The sequence below is a fragment of the Rhinopithecus roxellana genome, chromosome 1 (genome assembly GCF_007565055.1).
Source record: "Rhinopithecus roxellana isolate Shanxi Qingling chromosome 1, ASM756505v1, whole genome shotgun sequence".
Lineage (NCBI taxonomy): Eukaryota > Metazoa > Chordata > Mammalia > Primates > Cercopithecidae > Rhinopithecus > Rhinopithecus roxellana.
In genome coordinates, this window is record NC_044549.1 from 32,012,805 (window position 1) to 32,033,808 (window position 21,004).

Sequence of the window (21,004 nt, forward strand, 5' to 3'; positions counted from 1 at the left end):
TATGTTTTTAGATTCCACATAGCAACTAACCTTAAGAAACTACCACTTGTAGCATTTTAGTTTAGTATTGCAGGAGTATTTTTCTAATTATCTGAAGACTATTGAAATAGTCTCCCTTTTCCAACTAATGTATTTGTGTGAAGCTTTTATTTTTCTTTATATACTTCAGCTAAACAACATATTATGGTAGACTGAATGCTGTAGCAGATATGAAAATCAAATTTTCCTCTTTTGACCCAGATATTAAAAGATTTATAAAATTTAGGAGATACTGTTTATATTAACCTATAATAGGTTTCCTATTCTTTTTAAATGAATTAAATTTTTAAAAACTCTTAGTTTAAATGAATAACATGATAAATATAGATAGCTATTATTCCTATACATGAAAGTGCTTGGGGTCCTCAAAAGGGTAAAAGTTCATAAAGGGGTCCTGGGGCCAAAAATTTGAGAACTGCTCTTGTAAATTGTAAGCGGTATGAAGGCAGGGGTCATGTCACTATGGTTTAGTACCATAATCTTAGTGCATAATACAGTGCTTGGCACATTAAGTACCTGATAATTTTTTTTAATTTGACAGATCAAAATTGTATATTTTTGTGATATACAACATGCAACGTGATGCTTTAATGTATGTGGAATAACTAAAGCAAATTAACATATGCATCACCTTATGTATTCTGATAAACAGTTTTTGAATGAGTAGGTGAAAGAATCAAGCCCTTTTTTATATCCTCTTCAGTTTATAATCTGTGAAAATTTCTGCATCATTTATAATATCCATATCACAGATACTATATTTCAGTATATTTAATGTCAGTGTCCATAATATCACTGTATCAAATATGAGATATCAATACATAATATATGTAAAAGAATAGAGAAAAAGAGACTATAGAAATATTTTTAAATGTTAGCAATTATCTTTGTAATAGATTTCTCAGTGAATATTATTTTTGTTATATTTTCTGTAGTTTCTGTTTTTTCTGCAGTGCCTTTGCCCGCCTCTGTAAGTAGCCTTTTAGCACAGGAAAATAGAGATCTATTGAACACCTGAGTCACTGACCTGGAATGTTAAGCTAGTCATACTGGTCAGTGTGTCAGCAGTGTTCACTATCTGAAAAAACTGAATTTCTTTCCAATAATTTACTATAGTATATTTCTTTCTTTAGTAAATATTTGTAAATATTAATGACAGTGTTAGTAGAGAAAGAATGTTTTTACATGTTTTGAAGTGTATAGATAATACATACACAACAATATAAAGAGTTGTTTTCTAAGGTCTCATTCCCATACCTATTTACCCTACCCCCATCTACAGATAACCACTTTTATTAATTTGTGTCTTCGTACTGTTTCTTTAAGCATAGACAAGAAAACACCACACACACACACACTCAGGTGCATTTTAATTTATTTTCCCCCTTTTAAAAGTAATGTATACATATACCTTGTTACATATCTTGCCATTTTCTCCTAAAATATACTGTAGATCTTTTATTATTGAGATGCAGAGAGCATTCTCAATCTTTTTTATGTCTACATAGTATTGTAATGTGTGTATATTACATAGTTTGCAATGTCAAAAGATTTTAATAAACCAATAATGCTATAACGAATAGCCAGGTATCTATGCTCTTTTGTATGTATGCAAGTATCTGCAGGGTAAATTTTTAAATTTGATCTTGCTACATCAAACAGTAAATGTATTTATAGTTTTGATATATATTGCCAAATAATCCTCTATAAGAACTGTACTGTTTTGCGCTTCTACCAATAATATATAAAAATACCTGTATCTCCACAACCTCACCAATAGTATGTATATGTATTCCACTTGATTATTGCTAATCTGATAGGAATGGCATGTACATGTAATTATAATTTTGCAATCTTTTAGTGAGTTTCTGCATCCTTTCAAGTGTTTAAAAAGCCATTTTTTCCTGCAAATTGTTATTCTTTTGTCTGTTTATTTATTGGACAAAATTGTGATGAACGTTTTCTAAACGTTTTGTAAGTAGATGTGAAAATATTTTGTTTCATGTGCATTGCTCCATGGTATCCAAATCTGTGGCAAAAACAGTTTAGTAAGATGAATCATGTGTCTCCATTGGTTTATGTTATAAGAAGATTTAGAAAAGCAAAACAGTTATGGTTGGAACTCAAATGTTACTAAACTTTGTGGTTTTAAGAATTTAAGTTCAAGAGATAAGTCCCTCCAGGTATTCAGTTATAATCAGGCCATATTTCATTTAAACCTTTCTTGAACCCATTCACTTTTCTCCTCTTCATAATTTCATGTATTTTCATTATATCTTTTTAAAAGTCATTTTTCCAATACATCATTGCCATCTTCCAATGGTAATTTTTAGGTAGGCTGCTTTTGTTAGTAATCATTGATGGTCTTATTTTCTCCCAGGATCTGAATATTTTAACATGTTTCCAGGCACTACCGGTAGTTACGATCTTTGGGATTAGGGAAGAGATAGAGGAATATGATAGAAGAGTTAATATTTTTTTTCCAAATTATAAGAAAGCATATGACTGAGTGGATTATTCAAATAAGGATTATTTCTAGCATGGTTTTCCCCTTGAGTAGAAAAATGTTTTCATCTTTTATATTGCCTTCAGTTAGTAAGTACTGGCAGTTATTGAGACAAGTAGTGCAAGAATTGTGGGGCCTTATTCTGCTCTGAGGTGAAAAAAAATTTTGTGATCAACAAAGCTTGGTTAAAATAATCATTTATTAACTAATTTTAGTTGGGGAGTGCCCTTCAAAGCAAAAAGAAATATTAAAAATCTAAATATCAGGCCGGGCGCGGTGGCTAAAGCCTGTAATCCCAGCACTTTGGGAGGCCGAGACGGGCGGATCATGAGGTCAGGAGATCGAGACCATCCTGGCTAACACGGTGAAACCCCGTCTCTACTAAAAAATACAAAAAACTAGCCGGGCGATTTGGCGGGCGCCTGTAGTCCCAGCTACTCGGGAGGCTGAGGCAGGAGAATGGCGTAAACCCAGGAGGCGGAGCTTGCAGTGAGCTGAGATCCGGCCACTGCACTCCAGCCTGGGCGCGAGTCCGTCTCAAAAAAAAAAAAAAAAAAAAAAAAAAAAAAATCTAAATATCTAAAAATATTTGTCAAGAATCATAAAGTTAATTTAAAGGAGATATAGCTGTAACATGTGAAGTGTAAAAGATTGATGTCTTCATCATATCAAAACTTTTGCTATCTGTCTTATAAATGAGAAAAAGATAAGCTTGTTTTATAAGGTTTTATAGGTATTAATAAACTAATATATGCTACATCCTTAGAATAGTGCCTGACACACAGTAATTACTGTGCATTTGCTATTATTGTTATTTAAAAAGAAGCTGCATAATTCTTGATAAAAATATTAAAGATGCTAAGCAGTGAAATTATTTCAGTAGAAAAACAAAGCTGATGGCTACTTTGATTTATTTAAACTTAGCATATGTTTGTTTTGGAAATATTCATACCTTTATTATAACCTTAGTAGTGCTTGAAATGAAACTAGAATATATGGGGTCTACACTTTTTGATTCATAGTAGTGTTTTGTTTTTTTTTCTTTGTCATTCATTTATCAAATAAATATTTCTTGAATATTTAATATATGCCAGTACTGAGAATATGTAGTTAATAAAAGATGAAAAAAATTGTCTATGGAGCTTACGTTTTAGTGATGAGTGGACAGCTCCTATGGTGACAGCTTTCTTCCTTTTTTAAGAAGAGCTTTATTAAAATATTAATTACACACTAAACTTCACATATTAAGAATGTAAATTTGTTGTGTTTTGCATATACTGCGCACACACACAAATATACCTGGCAGATATCACCACAATGAAAATATTGTATATATTTTTCATTTCCAAAAGTCCTAGTGTCCCTTTGTAATCTCCCCCCTCTAGTCTTTGACCAGCTTCTCTTTCATATCCTCTGGAAACTAACCACTGATCTGCTTTCTGTCATGTATTAGTTTGCATATTCTCAAATTTTACACAAATTTTATACAATGTATTCTCTCTTTTGGTCTTGCTTCTTTCACTTTACATAGCGATTCTGAGATTCATTCATGTTATGTTGATCAGTAGTTAATTCCTTTTACGTAGCTATAATATACTGCATTTTGTTTATATATTTATCTGTTGATGGACATTTTTGTTTCCAGTTTGGGACTATTACAGAGTTGCTATGAACATTTATGTACAAGTCTTTGTGTAAATATATGCTTTCATTTCTCTTGGGTAAACACCTAGGAGTGGAATGACTGGGTCATGTGGTAAGTGTGCTTAACTTTCTAAGAAAATGCCAAACTGTCATCCTAAATGGTTTTACCATTTATGTTCCTATCAGCCATGTGAGTTGCTTCATACCCTTACCAACACTTACTATGGTCAGACATTAAAATTTTTAGATATTCTAATAGTTGTGTGGTCGTGTTTTATTTAGGTTTAAATTTTCATTTTTCCTAGTTACTAATATGTAGAACATTTTTTCGTTTGCTTTCTTTGGTGAAATATCTGTTCAGATTTTTCGTTTTTATTGGATCATTTTCTTATTGATGAGTTTTGAGAGTTCTTTATATATTTTAGATACAAATCCTTTGTCAGCTGTATAATTAGCAGATATTTTCTCCCATTCTTTTGCCTGTCATTCTCTTTAACAGTGACTTTCTTTTCTTTTTTTTTGAAACCAGTCTTGCTCTGTTGCCAGACTGGAGTGCAGTGGTGCAATCTTGGCTCACTGCAACTTCCTGTTCCCGGGTTCAAGCGATTCTCCTGCCTCAGCCTCCCAAGTAGCTGGGACTACAGGTGTGCGCCAACAGGCCCAGCTAATTTCTGTGTTTTTAGTAGAGACGGGGTTTCACCATGTTGTCCGGGATAGTCTTGATCTCTTGACCTCGTGATCCGCCCACCTCAGCCTCCCAAAGTGTTGGGATTACAGGCATGAGCCACTGCGCCCAGCCAACAGTGACTTTTTAAGAGAAGATGTTAATTTTGATGATGTTCAGATTATATGATAACAATGTAGTGCTATGCTTTTATCTCTGGAATGGGGGTGTGGAGGACCTATTTTTTGTTAGTTGTCATTTTATTTAATCAAAACTTGATTGACTCATGAGTAAACAGAAATAAGGAACCATTGAAGCTTAATGTGGTAAGCCAAGTACAATGAAATTTCCTCCCAATTTCAGAGCACCTAGTAGTTTTCTTTATAAAAGCATGATGTTTATGTATTGGGAGCAGTTCCTTTGTAAATACGAAGAAGTCTGGACAGAGAGCTGAACTATTTATAAATGTTCAGAACAAAGAAACTAAATTGTTGTCAGAGAATGGACATATTATTTGTGAATTAAATTTTACATAACCACTATTAATCTCATTTTACTTTGAATTTGGCCATTTAGTGTTGATTTTATTCTGGACAGATGGTTTTGTTGAAGTTCTTTTGATATGTTAAAAATAGAAAATTGGTCTATTTATGGACTTTTGAGAGAATAAAAATTAGGCTAAATTAAGGCTGCCCTAAGTGGAGAGTTGTCCAAGTTAGCTATCTTCGTATTGTGACATTAGCAATGCCAGTGAGACCTCAGTGCCTGCCTTACTTCCCAGGATTAGAGATTAATAATATCCGTTACTACCTGTTTACATGAAAATACCAATGGGGAGACTATCTCAGGCTATTGATACCCTCCTTATATATGAGCACAGTAATCTTATATCCTAGAATGTCCAGGATTGTCCTGATTTCACATATTTATGTCCTAGTGCCCGTATGTATTTAAGTCCATGTAGCCTGACTTTGAGCTGCTAAATAATCATGGTGTTATATTAACTCCTGTGATAGTGATTCCACTGAAAACATGACTTTTTGACTTTTATCTCAAATCACCAGCCTTCACTGGTGCTTAAAGCTCTCTAAGATACTTCTCTCATACTCTGGAAGTGTCTTAGAACAAATTTATTGAATACTTAGCACACTTTTGCTTTTGAATCTATTCAGATACTTTAAATAAAATGAAATTATAAATAAAACTTTTGTTAAAGTAAAATTTTTATTTAGAAACATCTTAAGTTTGAAGAAGACATGTTAGAATGAATTAATTTAAATGTTTTTAAAGAGTTCATTGGTTAAAAAAAAATAGACAACAACTCTTTAAAAGGCTACAGTTGTCAAATAAGTTAGAAATACTAGATTAAATTCAAGATACATTTTGGTTTAGAAAGATTTAAAATGCCAAAAATTAAGAAATTTTTAAAAATAACTGAATAAATGGAAAAACATTCAAAAGGATTTGTTTTGGGGAAAGTAGTCATGACCACAGTTTATTCTTGGTTGAGGTGACCTTATCTGCAGCCACCAAATTATTCCATTTTCTTTTATGAGAATGGGAATCTTTAACCCAGTTTGCTTTGGCAACCTGTCAAGTAAATTTCCATAGCTACCAAGCTACCATAGTTCAAATTCCTGTTTCTAGGCATGATAATAGACATAGTTACCTCTCTTTCCCCACAGACATGTTTTCACCACTGGCTAAATCTGGTTGTGGTATGATTCCAAATTTATTTTGCTGATTTCTTGGAACATATTTTCAAACCAAGATGTTCATCTACTTAGGTTTTTGTATAATAACATCCCATTATTTGATTTATTGATATATCTTGATTGGGAATGTGTTCAGGGCAAGCAGTTAGCCAGTTGGTAACTCCATCTTTTTAAATATATATCGCTTGCTACTTGGGAATCTTATTCTGAGAAATAAGCCCCACAGTGACATATGTGTATTTTGGGGCATGTAAATTAAAATATTAATCTTGAAATTCAGACTAAACAGCATTTTATTATTGAAAAGTTAGTAAGACCCACTGTTTTAGGGGAGGGGCCCTATCTGGAGTGGTACTTTAGTTTGAATCATTGATACTGCTTTACAAATATGTTTCAAAACGCATTAGGCCTGTTAAAATCATTTTCATATTTACTAACATGTCACAACTTACTTTCCTTACCTTTGATTAATAGCAAAATATATATGTTACACATTCATATTCAGGATCATTCTTTTTGATGAGTTTCCATGACAACCAAACAAAAAACTTAAAACCTAAAATACATTAAATTCTTTTAGGCCTACTTCTGGTTTTTCAAGAGATCCAGCTTGAGTTCATTTAACATTTCTATGACTGCATAATTTGTCTATTTCTTCCACAGAGCCAAACTCCATGATGATTTCTTACTGTTCCATTGATGGGGGAGTGTAGTTTTTCTTTATAATTTTAAAAAGCAGAACTTGAACTGCAAGGTGAAGGTCACGAGAAGGTAGAACAGAATACTCAGCATAAAGATGACGTTTCCAATAATTAGATTTGTCTGATAGTGGGGCTGATACTTTGCACAGTAATACTGACATTGTGTATTGGACTCAGCTTTTGTCTATTGTTGTAGGTCATAGGAAGCATTCCTGCATTGGGAATAAAGTTACATTTTAAGGCCCCTTCCAGTTCTACATCTTGACTCCTTTTTTTCCCATGGGAAAATAATACAGATGGTAGATTCAAAAGTAACATTGGTATTACTTGAGACCAATGTTCTACATAGATATCTTCATGTGATTCTTAGTGTAACATTTAACTATACAGTTGATTAGTTAATGGGTTATTATAAAAGCATACACAGTAGAAGTAACCAACACTATTCTGTAGATGTTTTTGAGTTTCATTTTAAGAACTGTTGCCAATCCAAATATCATTGAATTTAAAAAACAATGTAAACAAAAATTACTTCAAATTTTTTTTTGCTTTAAGAACAAGATTTTCTTCTTAAAAATGTGAATTAAACATTGTATTATGGTTGCTTTACACTTAGGACTGTTTGACAGCTCACATACATACTAGAAGCTTAAAATGCACTTTGAATGATATCTTTACAGTAGCTTTAACCACAATGAATATAGATGAGATATAAAACTTGCTGTTGGTGGAGTATTTTTTGTACATAAGTAACTTGAGAAGAATGAGATTTGTTAAAGGCCTTTAAAAGGAAATGCTTAGCTTTATGAAGATTCGTATTTTAAATTCATTGGCACTTTACAGAAGGTAATAATCTTAATTTCAGATGTTTGGCGGGCAGTAATTCTATAGACTATCAGTCCTGTTTATGAAAAGAAATGGCATGTAAATGTATTTGTCTGAAACTTTTCAAATGCCTTATTATTGATATATGTGTTCCCATGGAAACCACAAATACCTTTTTAGAAAAATAATGTAAAATAGTAGCTTTACTTTTAAGTAGAACCTGAGAAATTGCAGACTATATTTAAGAAAAGGTAGTTACAAAGTTGAATAATTTTACTGTGGTTATGTCCCATTGAGAAATGAACTGCATGTATAATTGTTAAACCATGTGTGCATGTTTACACACACACACACATATTAATTATACCAGATCATAAAAACATAAAACTTAAAGTGATAAGTCGGACTTCATTAAAATTAAAAACTTTAGATCTTTGAAAGACACCATTAGGAAGGCAAAGGCAAACCACAGACACAAACAAAATTTGTGTCAAACAAAAGACTTTCTTCCAGAATATATGAATAAGTCTTACAACTCAATAGGAAGACAACCCAGTTTTTTAAAATGAGCAGATTTATTTAGACTTTTTGTCAAAGAAAATGTACTAATGGCCAATAAGCACATGAAAAAATACTCAACATTACCAGTCACCAGATAAATACAAGTTAAACCACAATGAATTGCCACTGCACATCCATTAGATTTGCTAACATTAAGACTGACTGAATTGTTTGTTGATATTATAATTAATAGCTTCCAGTTTCTTTTGTAAGTCTGTTTTTATAAGTGCTTAGTTTATATAACAATTTATACTTAATTTTATTATTTTCTATTTTTGCTCTAGTAAGTTTATATTTTATTGTTTTCTATTCTTATGTCCCAAAGTAATGCATGTAATTATAAGTCCAAACACCAAAATTGTTCTGGGGGAATATTCCTTCACTTCCACTCCCATTATAGTTCTTGTATACAGAGATTTATAATGAATATGGTTTTTGGCTCATAAAAAGTGACTCGTTTATTTTTATTTTAAAGTCCTCTACAACTGAGTAATCCTATCCTTGATGGTAATTTTCCATAGTGAACTAACTGGAATTAAGTAATCTACTGTACTCTTTTTTTTTTTTTTTTTTAAGTGAGGAATGTGATATTATGAGTTACGTAACTTGACAAGGGAGAGAGTTGTCAGGGCAGCACATGGCAAGTGTGAGTCATTGCCCTGGAATTGGAAACACCATTTGAGGTCTTTCAAAGCTCAGTCTTCTACTCAAGGCGAAATTTCCTCCAACATCACTCCTAAAAGATCGCCATCTAGCTTTCAACTGAAAACACTTCAATTAACAATTTTACAATTGGCGGAAGCTGGGCCGGGTGTGTGCGCGCGCACAAATGCCCGGATGCACCGCGACACCCCGCGCGCTCCTCTCCGGCGGTAGGGGGCGCGCACCGCGGCACCGCGGCTAGCTTGGCTGTTTGTGGGCCGTGTCCGGCGCTGTGTGTCGGGAAAACGGAGCAAGAAGCCGAGCCGGAGGGGCGGCCCCGACCCCTCTGACCGAGATCCTGCTGCTTTCGCAGTCAGGAGCCCCGTCCCTCCCCGGATTAGTGCATTCGAGCGCCCAGTGCCCTGGCCCCGAGAGTGGAATGGTCCCCGAGGCCCAGGGCGTTGTGCTTACTCGGGCCCCGTGAAGGAAACTGGGGAGTCTCGAGGGACCCCCGACTCCAAGCTCGAAAACCCCGGATGGTGAGGAGCAGGCAGATGTGCAATACCAACATGTCTATACCTACTGATGGTGCTGTAACCACCTCACAGATTCCAGCTTCTGAACAAGAGACCCTGGTTAGACCAAAGCCATTGCTTTTGAAGTTATTGAAGTCTGTCGGTGCACAAAAAGACACTTACACTATGAAAGAGGTTCTTTTTTTATCTTGGCCAGTATATTATGACTAAACGATTATATGATGAGAAGCAACAACATATTGTATATTGTTCAAATGATCTTCTAGGAGATTTGTTTGGCGTGCCAAGCTTCTCTGAAAGAGCACAGGAAAATATATACCATGATCTACAGAAACTTGGTAGTAGTCAATCAGCAGGAATCATCAGACTCAGGTACATCTGTGAGTGAGAACAGGTGTCACCTTGAAGGTGGGAGTGATCAAAAGGACCTTGTGCAAGAGCTTCAGGAAGAGAAACCTTCATCTTCACATTTGGTTTCTAGACCATCTACCTCATCTAGAAGGAGAGCGATTAGTGAGATAGAAGAAAATTCAGATGAATTATCTGGTGAAGGACAAAGAAAACGCCACAAATCTGATAGTATTTCCCTTTCCTTTGATGAAAGCCTGGCTCTGTGTGTAATAAGGAGATATGTTGTGAAAGAAGCAGTAGCAGTGAATCTACAGGGACGCCATCGAATCCAGATCTTGATGCTGGTGTAAGTGAACATTCAGGTGATTGGTTGGATCAGGATTCAGTTTCAGATCAGTTTAGTGTAGAATTTGAAGTTGAATCTCTCGACTCAGAAGATTATAGCCTTAGTGAAGAAGCACAAGAACTCTCAGATGAAGATGATGAGGTATATCGAGTTACTGTGTATCAGGCAGGGGAGAGTGATACAGATTCATTTGAAGAAGATCCTGAAATTTCCTTAGCTGACTATTGGAAATGTACTTCATGCAATGAAATGAAGCCCCCTCTTCCATCACATTGCAACAGATGTTGGGCCCTTCGTGAGAATTGGCTTCCTGAAGATAAAGGGAAAGATAATGGGGAAATCTCTGAGAAAGCCAAACTGGAAAACTCAACACAAGCTGAAGAGGGCTTTGATGTTCCTGATTGTAAAAAAACTATAGTGAATGATTCCAAAGAGTCCTGTGTTGAGGAAAATGATGATAAAATCACACAAGCCTCACAGTCACAAGAAAGTGAGGACTATTCTCAGCCATCAACTTCTAGTAGCATTATTTATAGCAGCCAAGAAGATGTGAAAGAGTTTGAAAGAGAAGAAACACAAGACAAAGAAGAAAGTGTGGAATCTAGTTTGCCCCTTAATGCCATTGAACCTTGTGTGATTTGTCAGGGTCGACCTAAAAATGGTTGCATTGTCCATGGCAAAACAGGACATCTTATGGCCTGCTTTACATGTGCAAAGAAGCTAAAGAAAAGGAATAAGCCCTGCCCAGTGTGTAGACAACCAATTCAAATGATTGTGCTAACTTATTTCCCCTAGTTGACCTGTCTGTAAGAGAATTATATATTTCTAACCCTAAGAATTTAGACATGAAAATTATTTACATATATCAAAGTGAGAAAATGCTTCAATCCACATAGATGTCTTCTCTTTAGTATAATTGACCTACTTTGGTAGCGAAATAGAGAATACTTACTATAATTTGCATTGAATATGTAGCTCATCCTTTACCCCAACCCCTAATTTTAAATAATTTCTATTCTGTCTTAAATGAGAAGTATCTTTTTTTTTTAATATATGTATGTGGGATTTAAATGTAACTTACTAATTTTTTTTTTGAGATGGATTCTCGCTCTGTCACCCAGGCTGGAGTGCAGTGGGACAATCTCGGCTCACTGCAAGCTCCGCCTCCCAGGTTCACACCATTCTCCTGCCTCAGCCTCCGGAGTAGCTTGGCCTACAGGCATCCGCCACCACACCTGGCTAATTTTTTGTACTTTTATTATAAGAGACAGGGTTTCACCGTGTTAGCCAGGATGGTCTCAATCTCCTGACCTCATGATCTGCCCGCCTCAGCCTCCCGAAGTGCTGTGATTACAGGCATGAGCCACCGCACCCAGCCTAAATGTAACTTATTTAGTACCTTTGATGTAAAGAGAAAATGTGTGAAAGATTTAGTTTTTTTTCTTTGAGATGAATCTGTTACCCAGGCTGGAGTGCAGTGTCATGATCTTGCAGTCTTTGCTTCCCGGGTTCAAGCCATTCTTCTGCCTCAGCCTCTGGAGCAGCTGGGATTACAGGCATGCACCACCACGGCCAGCTAATTTTTGTATTTTTAGTAGAGACAGGGTTTTGCCATGTTGGCCAGGCTGGTCACGAACTCCTGACCTCATGTGATCCACTCGCCTTGGCCTCCCAAAATTCTGGGATTACAGATGTGAGCCACCATGTCCAGCCAAGAAGTAGTATTTAAATTTTAGACACACTTTTTTTTTTGAGATGGAGTCTTGCTCTGTCACCCATGCTAGAATGCAGTGGAGTGAAATCGGCTCACTGCAACCTCAGCCTTCTGGGTTCAAGCTATTCTGCCTTAGCCTCCCAAGTAACTGGATTACATGTGTCACCATACCAGCTGATTTTTTTGTATTTTTCGTGAAGATGAGGTTTCACCATGTTGGCCAGGCTGATCTTGAACTCCTAAACTCAAGTGATCTACCCACCTCAGCCTCCCAAAATGCTAGGATTACAGGTGTGAGGCCCTGCACCTGGCCCCAGATTTTTGATACTCTTAAACCTTCTGATCCTTAGTTTCTTTCTCCAAAATACTCTTTCTAGGTTTAAAAAAAAAAAAAAAAAAAAAAAAAAAGGCTCTTATATTTGGTGCTATGTAAGTGAAAATGTTTTTTAGGTTTTCTTGATTTAACAGTAGAGACGGGGTCTCCCTATGTTGCCCAGGCTGATCTCGAACTCCTGGGCTCAAGAGATCCTCCTATGTCGGCCTCCCAAAGTGCTAAGTAGGATTACAGTTGTGAGCCACCACACCCAGCTATAAAAATGTACTTATTTTCCAGCCTCTTTTGTATAAACCGTAGTAAGGGATGGGAGTAATGTTATCTGTGAGAATAGCCACCATTTACCCATAGGACAAAACTTGTTAAAGCATCCTGAGTCTAACTTAGTGCATCAGGCCCTTTTTCACACAAAAAAATCCTTTTTGCGATTTAATGGAATCTGTTGTTTCCCCCTAAGTTGAAAAACAACTCTAAGACACTGTAAAGCACCTTCTTGGCCTGGGTTACATAGTTCCCAGCCTAGGTTTCAGACTTCTGCTTAAGGCCAGTTTTAGAAACCTGTGAATTCAGAAAAGTTAATTCAGAAATTTGATAAACAGAATTGTTATTTTAAAACTAACTGGAAAGATTATAAGTTCTTTCTGAATTATTCGGAAATGATGTATCATTTTCCTTCAAGAATGACATGGTCAGAATGTGGAATTCCAAGATACCTCTTGACTTCCTCTCAAGCTCTGTGTTTGCTCAGTGGAGGCCCATCCCAGCTCAGCATGTGTACTGAGAAGTGTTAGTTTCTTTGGGGCCCATCTACCCTGACCACATTATGATGTTCATCTGCAGCTGTTGCAAGGTGTTCAGATTGTGTAAATACAAATGGCATAAACACTTTAAAAGAAGTGCAATCCTCAAAAGGTTAGGTGGACTCAAGCATTCTGTAAAGCAACTATTAATAATGAGCTTACAGTGGATACTTCATTTTAATTTGAAAAATACAGAAATGAGCCTGTGAAATACCAGTAAGAGCTATGGAATAAAACTACTGATGCAATGAAGACAGTTGAAAAGATCAAATGCCAAGCTAAATGTGTAATGAACAAATTGAAGAAAAATAAAGGACTACAGAAAGTTCAGGACATCAAAGAAATTAGACAAAACTCATCTTGACCCCTCTTGCAGCAAAGGAAAGCAGCTGGAAGAAAAGATAATACAACAGTTACAACAGGATGCAGACATGGCAGAGGTTTCTTAAAAATCTCATTGTCTATAACCTTTTCTATATTTACATTTGAAAATCTCCTTTGGAGACTTAGAACCTCTAAATTATTGACTTATTTTTTATATAAGGTCACTCAAATGAAAGGTGATTAAAAAATCATCTACATTGCTGTCTACAGAATGTCAGATAATATGGATGTTTGATTGCATCTCATTGTTAACTCTTTACTGATAGATATGTTTGTAAATACAGAAGTGAAACGTGGACATAAAATAGTTAACGCTATTTGGTTAATGGTACTAGGCAACATTTATATAATGACATTCAAAAATTTGTGGCTAGTGATATACATAAAGTAAAATTTTCTTTGCAGTAAAATATGCCCTTTATTATAGAAGGGAGGATATAAGGAGCCAACAGTTTGTATGAAAATAGCTCAGATAATATTATTATTTCTTATTTTGGTTTATTAGCATCTTAGAACAAAATGGCCTTATATAATGAAGCCTAGTTATGCTGGACTGTTTTGACCTCTTTTAATTGTTCTGACAGATAGCTGGGGATGAGAGCCAAATAACATTTGCCTGAAATGACTGACACTATGTACTTTCTGCTTGGGCAAATACTCAGTTCTAACTTGTGATTCCTGGTAGAACAAGCTTTATTTTTCGAGCCTAGCATTGATCTGGAAGCAGATATTATCTCGGTGCCTTTTACAATTTGTTGTGTGTGTATTTTTTTAAAAAAGGCCACACAATAATTTTGGAATACATAATATGGGTAGAACATCTGTCTGTTATTTGCACACAAAACCACTTTTAATGGGTACAAAGTTAAATTAGGAGGAGTACATTCCAGCTGAAGTATTCTCAACTCCAAATAAAGCTTTGAGGACTTCCAAAGGTAAGAGTACTGATCCCTTTGGCCATTTATTGAGAGAAAGAGACACAGTAGGGTGACTATAGTTAATGTATTGAATGTTCTTGCTACAAATAAATGATAAATGTTTGAGCTGATGGGTGTGCTGATTGCACTGATTTGATTGATACACACTGTATGTGAAAGTCATACGCCATAAATATTTACAATTATATATCAGTTTAACATTTTAAAAAACATTTCTAATGTAAAAAGTACCTCTCAAACTGGATTAGCTTCTTAATTTATATTTAAATATGAATCTTAAGTAAAATAGTGAAAATAACCATCTTGATTTAGTGTTTTTCTCTCATGTGAATTGTATATACTTAGGTGAGGACAATAAAATCAGTTGAACTGTAAGCTTAGAATAGGACTGGGATAATTTTGCACAGCAGCTTTACTAATGGTACATTGTTGCTTCAAAACTCTCTCTCTCTCTCTCTCTCTCCCTCCTTCCCTCCCTCCCTCCCTCCCCTCTCTCTGTCTCTCTCTCTCATCTCTCTCTCTCTCTCTCTCTCTCTCTCTCTCTCTCTCTCTCTCTCTCTCTCTCAATAAATGGCCAAAGGGATTAGTACTTTACCTTTGGAGGTCCTCAGAGCATTGTTTGGAGTTGGTAATACTTCAGCTAGAACTTAGTAGAAGCTGTTTTTTCCTTTGGAGGTCCTCAAGGCATTATTTGGAGTTCATAATACTGAAGCCTAGAACCAAGTAGAACCTTTCTTTTTCTGAGGAGTATTATAGCATAAATGTTATTATAAACAAAGTACACTTGATACATGTATGCAATGACTGGTATTTATACAAAATTTAAATCTGCAAATGGAATCAACATGTTTATGGGTTATTAAAATTGTCTAATTTCTTAGGTTCTTTATCGTACACGTGTTGAAAATAAATGATTAAGTGATTAAGAAAAAAAAATTTTACTACCTCACGAGACATTATATTTCTTTTTTGATAGGCCAAATTGCTAGCAAATTAGAAATCTACCCTCCTTTCAACTTAATTAGCCCTGATTATGATCTCTATAATTTAAAAAAATCTCTTAAGCATTTTAAGCTACATTTATTAAGAACATAAATTTTTTAGCTCACTTTTTATACATAAATTAAATGCTTGCAACAATCCTTCAGGAATTGATAGCCTTTCAGATATTTATAGTTCTCTGACTTGCTGTCACTATTTTATTTAAACTAGCTTGAGTACTCCCAGTATTTTTAACCATTTCTAATATAATGTATTTTATCTCCCCTCACTGGTCCCTCTATTTCATTGAACTGTAATATTCCTCATGAAATATGCTTCTGGAACAAAATAGAATACTCCATGGTGATAAGTGCCAAATGAATTTATAACCTTTTCTAATCCCTGTACTTCTGTTAAAATTATCTGCTTCCATTTCTGCATATACGTATATATATTTCACAGCTAGCTACCATCTTAATATCTTAAAATCCCTGTCAATTCAGACATCTTCCATACAGATATATTCATTTTGTTAACCTAATTGTGTTTCTGTCCCTTAAATTTAACCTTTCTTTTAGATTAATGTTCCTTTTTTGCCAGTTTTTTTTTTTTTAGAGTCAAGATTCATAAATTTTGATTTTTCTAGTGCCCTGAACTGATGTGAAAAATGGGAAACCAAAGTGATAAGACGCAAAACAACAGTAAAAGAAAATGGCCAAACCCAGTTGGATTATCAAAATCAGTTATTAGTATCTTGCTATTTTTACCAATGTTTCACATTAACTCTTTTTTACATGATTTTTTTTTTACTTTACATATTTTTCCACTGTGTAGATTTTTTTTCATTTTGCAACCAAAGTGATGATCATTTATTTTCCAATTTTAAAAATTATTTCTAGTGGAAAATTGGAGCTAATGGGAGAATAAAATAGAATGGAGTTTAGGGGGCCGGGCGCAATGGCTAATGCCTATAATCCTGGCACTTTGGGAGTCCGAGGCAGGCGGATCAGGAGGTCAGGCGATCAAGACTATCCTGGCTGACACGGTGAAACCCCGTCTCTACTAAAAATACAAAAACTTAGCCGGACATGGTGGTGGGCACCTGTAGTCCCAGCGACTCGGGAGGCTGAGGCAGGAGAATGGCGTGAACCTGGGAGGCAGAGCTTACAGTGAGCTGAGATCGTGCCACTGCACTCCAGCCTGGGCGACAGAGTGAGAATCCATCTCAAAAAAAAAAAAAGAATAGAGTTTAGGGAAGATGAGTTTTGGGAATGGAATTAGAGAATGAATTTATATCTCTAGTAATCTTGAAAGTAAGAATTAGTGTGACGGTATGGAGTAAAAGTAGAGTAGGGAGAAATGTATGTGTGAGCTTCCAAAGCTTTTCAAACACAACCTGGAGACTAAGGCATATTATACTAATGAGGTAATTAAAGTTTTAAACAGAAATTGCTGTCTCACGGTGTTAGTCTGGCACCATATCCACCTTGTTTCTGGTGGTTAAATGCTGCCACTTGGCCTTTGTCACTGCAAAGTGCCATTTTTTTAACTCACTGCCATGCTTGGGTCTACAGAGAAGAGCAACCAGTGAGTTCTCAAGGATGCCAGATCTCCCCTCATGAATGTATTTCACACAGAATTGGTAAAGGGAATGTTCTCAAGACCTCTGGAGCAGGGGTCCCCAACCCCCATGCCACAGACCAGTATTGGTCTGTGGCTTGTTAGGAACCAGGCCACACAGCAGCAGGTGAGCAGCAGGGGAGTGAGCATTACCGCCTGAGCTCCACCTCCTATCAGATCAGCAGTGGCATCAGATTCTCATAGGAGCGCAAACTCTATTGCGAACTGCGCATGCAAGGGATCTAGATTGCATGCTCCTTGTGGAACAGTTTCATCTTGAAACCATCCCCTGTACCCTGATCCATGGAAAAATTGTCTTCCATGAAACCCATCCCTCGTTCCAAAAAGGTTGGTCACTGCTGTTCTGGAGGACAAAGTTAACAGGTGATTAAACAGATCTTACATAAGAGAAATCCACCTTAGCATTTTATCTCCTTAAGCATTTGAATTCTTTCTTCTACAGTATATCAAGGAAGTTCTAGAATTTCACCTTCATTTAGTGTAGTCCACCTTTGAGCCTGGATTTCAGTCAGCCAGCCAATCTGTTACCACTAACAGCCACTCTTAATACATTGAATCCAGAATCACAACTTAGCAGATCTGTATAAACAAATTTTAAGTCAACATTATGATCCTTCCATTCTGATCCCAACCCCTTAGCATCCCTCTCCATGTAGATTCTTAAGGTTTCTGTCTCTAATTTGGCAATATCTTGCAGGGTTTTCTTGGGAGGGCAGGTCACTCTTTGTGATTTAACCTCTGGGTTAAATAGATCTTGAAAATTAAACACTGCCTTTGAAAAAAAACTCAGTCATAGACAGTTAAAAGGAAATATTTGGCACTTATATCATTGATATGGTTTGGCAGTGTCCCCGCCCAAATCTCATCTTGAATTGTAGTTCCCATAATCCCCATGTCATGGGAAGGACCTGGTGGGAAGTAATTGAATCATGGAGGCAGGCTTCCCCATGCTGCTGTTCTTGTGGTAATAAGTTCTCATGAGACCTGATGGTGCTATAAGGGGCTTTTCCTCCTTTTGCTAATGTGAAGAAGGATGTGTTTGCTTCCCTTTCTGCCATGATTGTAAGTTTCTCAAGGCCTCACCAGCCATGTGGAACTGTGAGTCAATTAAACCTCTTTGTAAAGTACGCAGTCTCAGGCTTTCCTTTATAGCAGCGTGAGAACGGACTAATGCAATCAAACTGCCTAGAAATCTCAGATAAATTCACCAATTCATTATATATATGATTTTGTTTACAGCACCACAGCCAACAGTGTTGTTAAACTTTCTCCTACCATATAATGATTCCCTTTCAGCTTCCAGTAACATTTTCCTGATATTCCTTTAAGCTTTTACCAACAGCCTCCTTGAAGACCATCAAGCTTCTTCTGTTAGCTGTCTCTTTTAAGACCCTTCCAACATCTGCCCATAGCCTGGTCTCAAAGCTGTTGCCACATGTTTTAGGTTTTGTTACAGCAGCACTCTACTTCCAGGTGTAAAAATCTTTTGGCTTTCTTTTGCTGTGTAACAACCTAAATTTAGTGGCTTAAATGAACAGCAGCCATTTTATTACTCTCTTATGATTCTGAAGTTGACAGGGTGCTTTGTGAGAAGCCCTGGGCAGCTTAGGGTTTCTCACATAGTTGCAGTCAGATGGTGGCTGGGGCTGTCGTCATCTGAATGCTCACTCACTTGTTTGGTTCCTGGGATAACAAAACACAAACAGATGGGGGCTGAACAGTTTACACTCCCACTGCCCAAGGGTCTCTCTTTATAGTCTTTCTACATGGTCTCTCCAGCATGGTAGCTTCCTAGTAGCTAGACTTCTTACATGGCAGCTCAGGATTCCTGAGGTGCATGTTCACAGAGAGAAAGGTAAGTGAAAGCTGTGTTACCATAGGATCACTTCCACCATACTTTAGTAGTTGAAGCAACTACAAAGGCCCACTCATAAGGCAAGGTTTTATATAAACTCCAGTTCTTAATTGGGGAGTGACAGTATTCTGGAAAGTCTGTGTGACTAGAAATAATGCTGTAGCAGTTTTTGGAAAATACAGTCTGTGTCCTCTGTGTTGTCATATATCCAGAATGTTTTGAAACATGCAAATATAAAACTAAAATGCAGGGTAAATATCAATAGAAGTCAGTAAATCTTTGCAAGGTTTATAATGTCACTTTATAATTCATTTGCCTTATATTTGCATTGTATTGTTATACATCATTGGATAGTCATAACATCTGCTGACCAATGAAAGACTGAAAGTAAAATTTTAATGCTAATAGGAAAGAATTAATTAGGGAAGGCTATGAGAGGGAAGATTCATTTTATAGGTGGTTAATACATTAATTTTTTATGTCACAATGATTTTTTTCTTTGTGCATTGTCATGACTGCAGTTACTTGAATAAGTAGTATATTGAGAAAGAGGATTTTCTAATTTTTATATATGGATAGATCAGATCTATAAAGTAAATGGAGAATTCAGAATCAAGAAAAGATTTCCCAGTGAAAAGATGAAACAAGTACGATCTGGGAATACTATCAAAGTAAATCTGAAAAAAAAAAAGGTCCAATAAGAAACAGGAATTACTATTTGTGAAACCAAAAGAAAACCCAAGTACAAAAGAAAAGTACCAAATATGCAAAGTATTTGTATTTCATAATTGATATATTGATAATCAAATGTTTGTGATATTTTTAACTAGAATTAAGATTTGAAAGTTAGCAAAATACCATAGTTTTAAGAGCCAGTTTTTGTAAATCTTTACCTTGTATACATTTATCATTTTTTAAAAGTCTGGTTACCAAGATATATCATTTACATCAAATTTAAATATTTAATTTCCTCAAATATAGTTATATTTGTTAAATATGTAGATGCTTTGTGTTGAAGCTATCTCCCATGTGGAGTCTTTCAGCTTTATTTCTGTCAGCTGTATACCATCATGTCCTGCCCTGGTTTTGCATAGTCAGCCTTCAAAGGGGGTTTCTTTCCTCATGTAACTACCATTAGCAAATACTGTGACTGAAATATATTACCATGTGTTATATATTTCCACACTGCCTTAACAAAGTACCAAAAACTGGGTGACTTAAAACAACTGAAATTTATTCTCTCACAATTCTGGAAGCAGAAATCCCAAATCAAGGTGTTGGCAAGGTGTCTGAGGCCCTGAGGGGAAATCTTTTCCATGCCTCTCTTCTAGCTCCCCGTGGTTGCTGGGAATCCTTGACATTCCCTGGCTTATAATCTTTACATGGTGTTCTTCCTCTCTATAACTACATTTTCTTTTTCTTACAATAACACCAGTCGTTGAACTAGGGTCCACCCGAATCAGCATGTCCTCATTTTAACTTGATGACATTGGCAAAAATTCCATTTCTAAATAAGGCCACATTCACAGGTAACCAGGATTAGAACTTAGATGTAACTTTTTTGAAAACACAGTTCAACACACACCACCATGTAACTCAGGCACTAGACTTAATTCCGAAAGCATGTTGAAATGACAAAACATTTCATGCCTGTTTCATCTTTTATTGTCAAAATTTTACCATTGAATACAGCTAAGCTTAACTTTAATCAGAATGCAGATACTTTTTTTTAAAGCATTCTTTTTGCTGTCCACATTATACAGTACCTGAACTGATGAAATTCTTCAGCCAAAAGTTGTTCACATGACATGTTAGATCTTTACTACT

General features: G+C 35.9%; 1 protein-coding gene and 1 pseudogene across 3 annotated transcripts in view; both read left to right on the forward strand.

Annotated features, from left to right (window-relative positions):
• NECTIN3 (nectin cell adhesion molecule 3) overlaps window positions 1-21,004 on the forward strand; it is a 126,807-nt gene that overhangs the window by 70,861 nt on the left and 34,942 nt on the right. The window lies entirely within an intron of this gene.
• Window positions 9,728-11,354, forward strand: LOC104660644 (annotated as a pseudogene).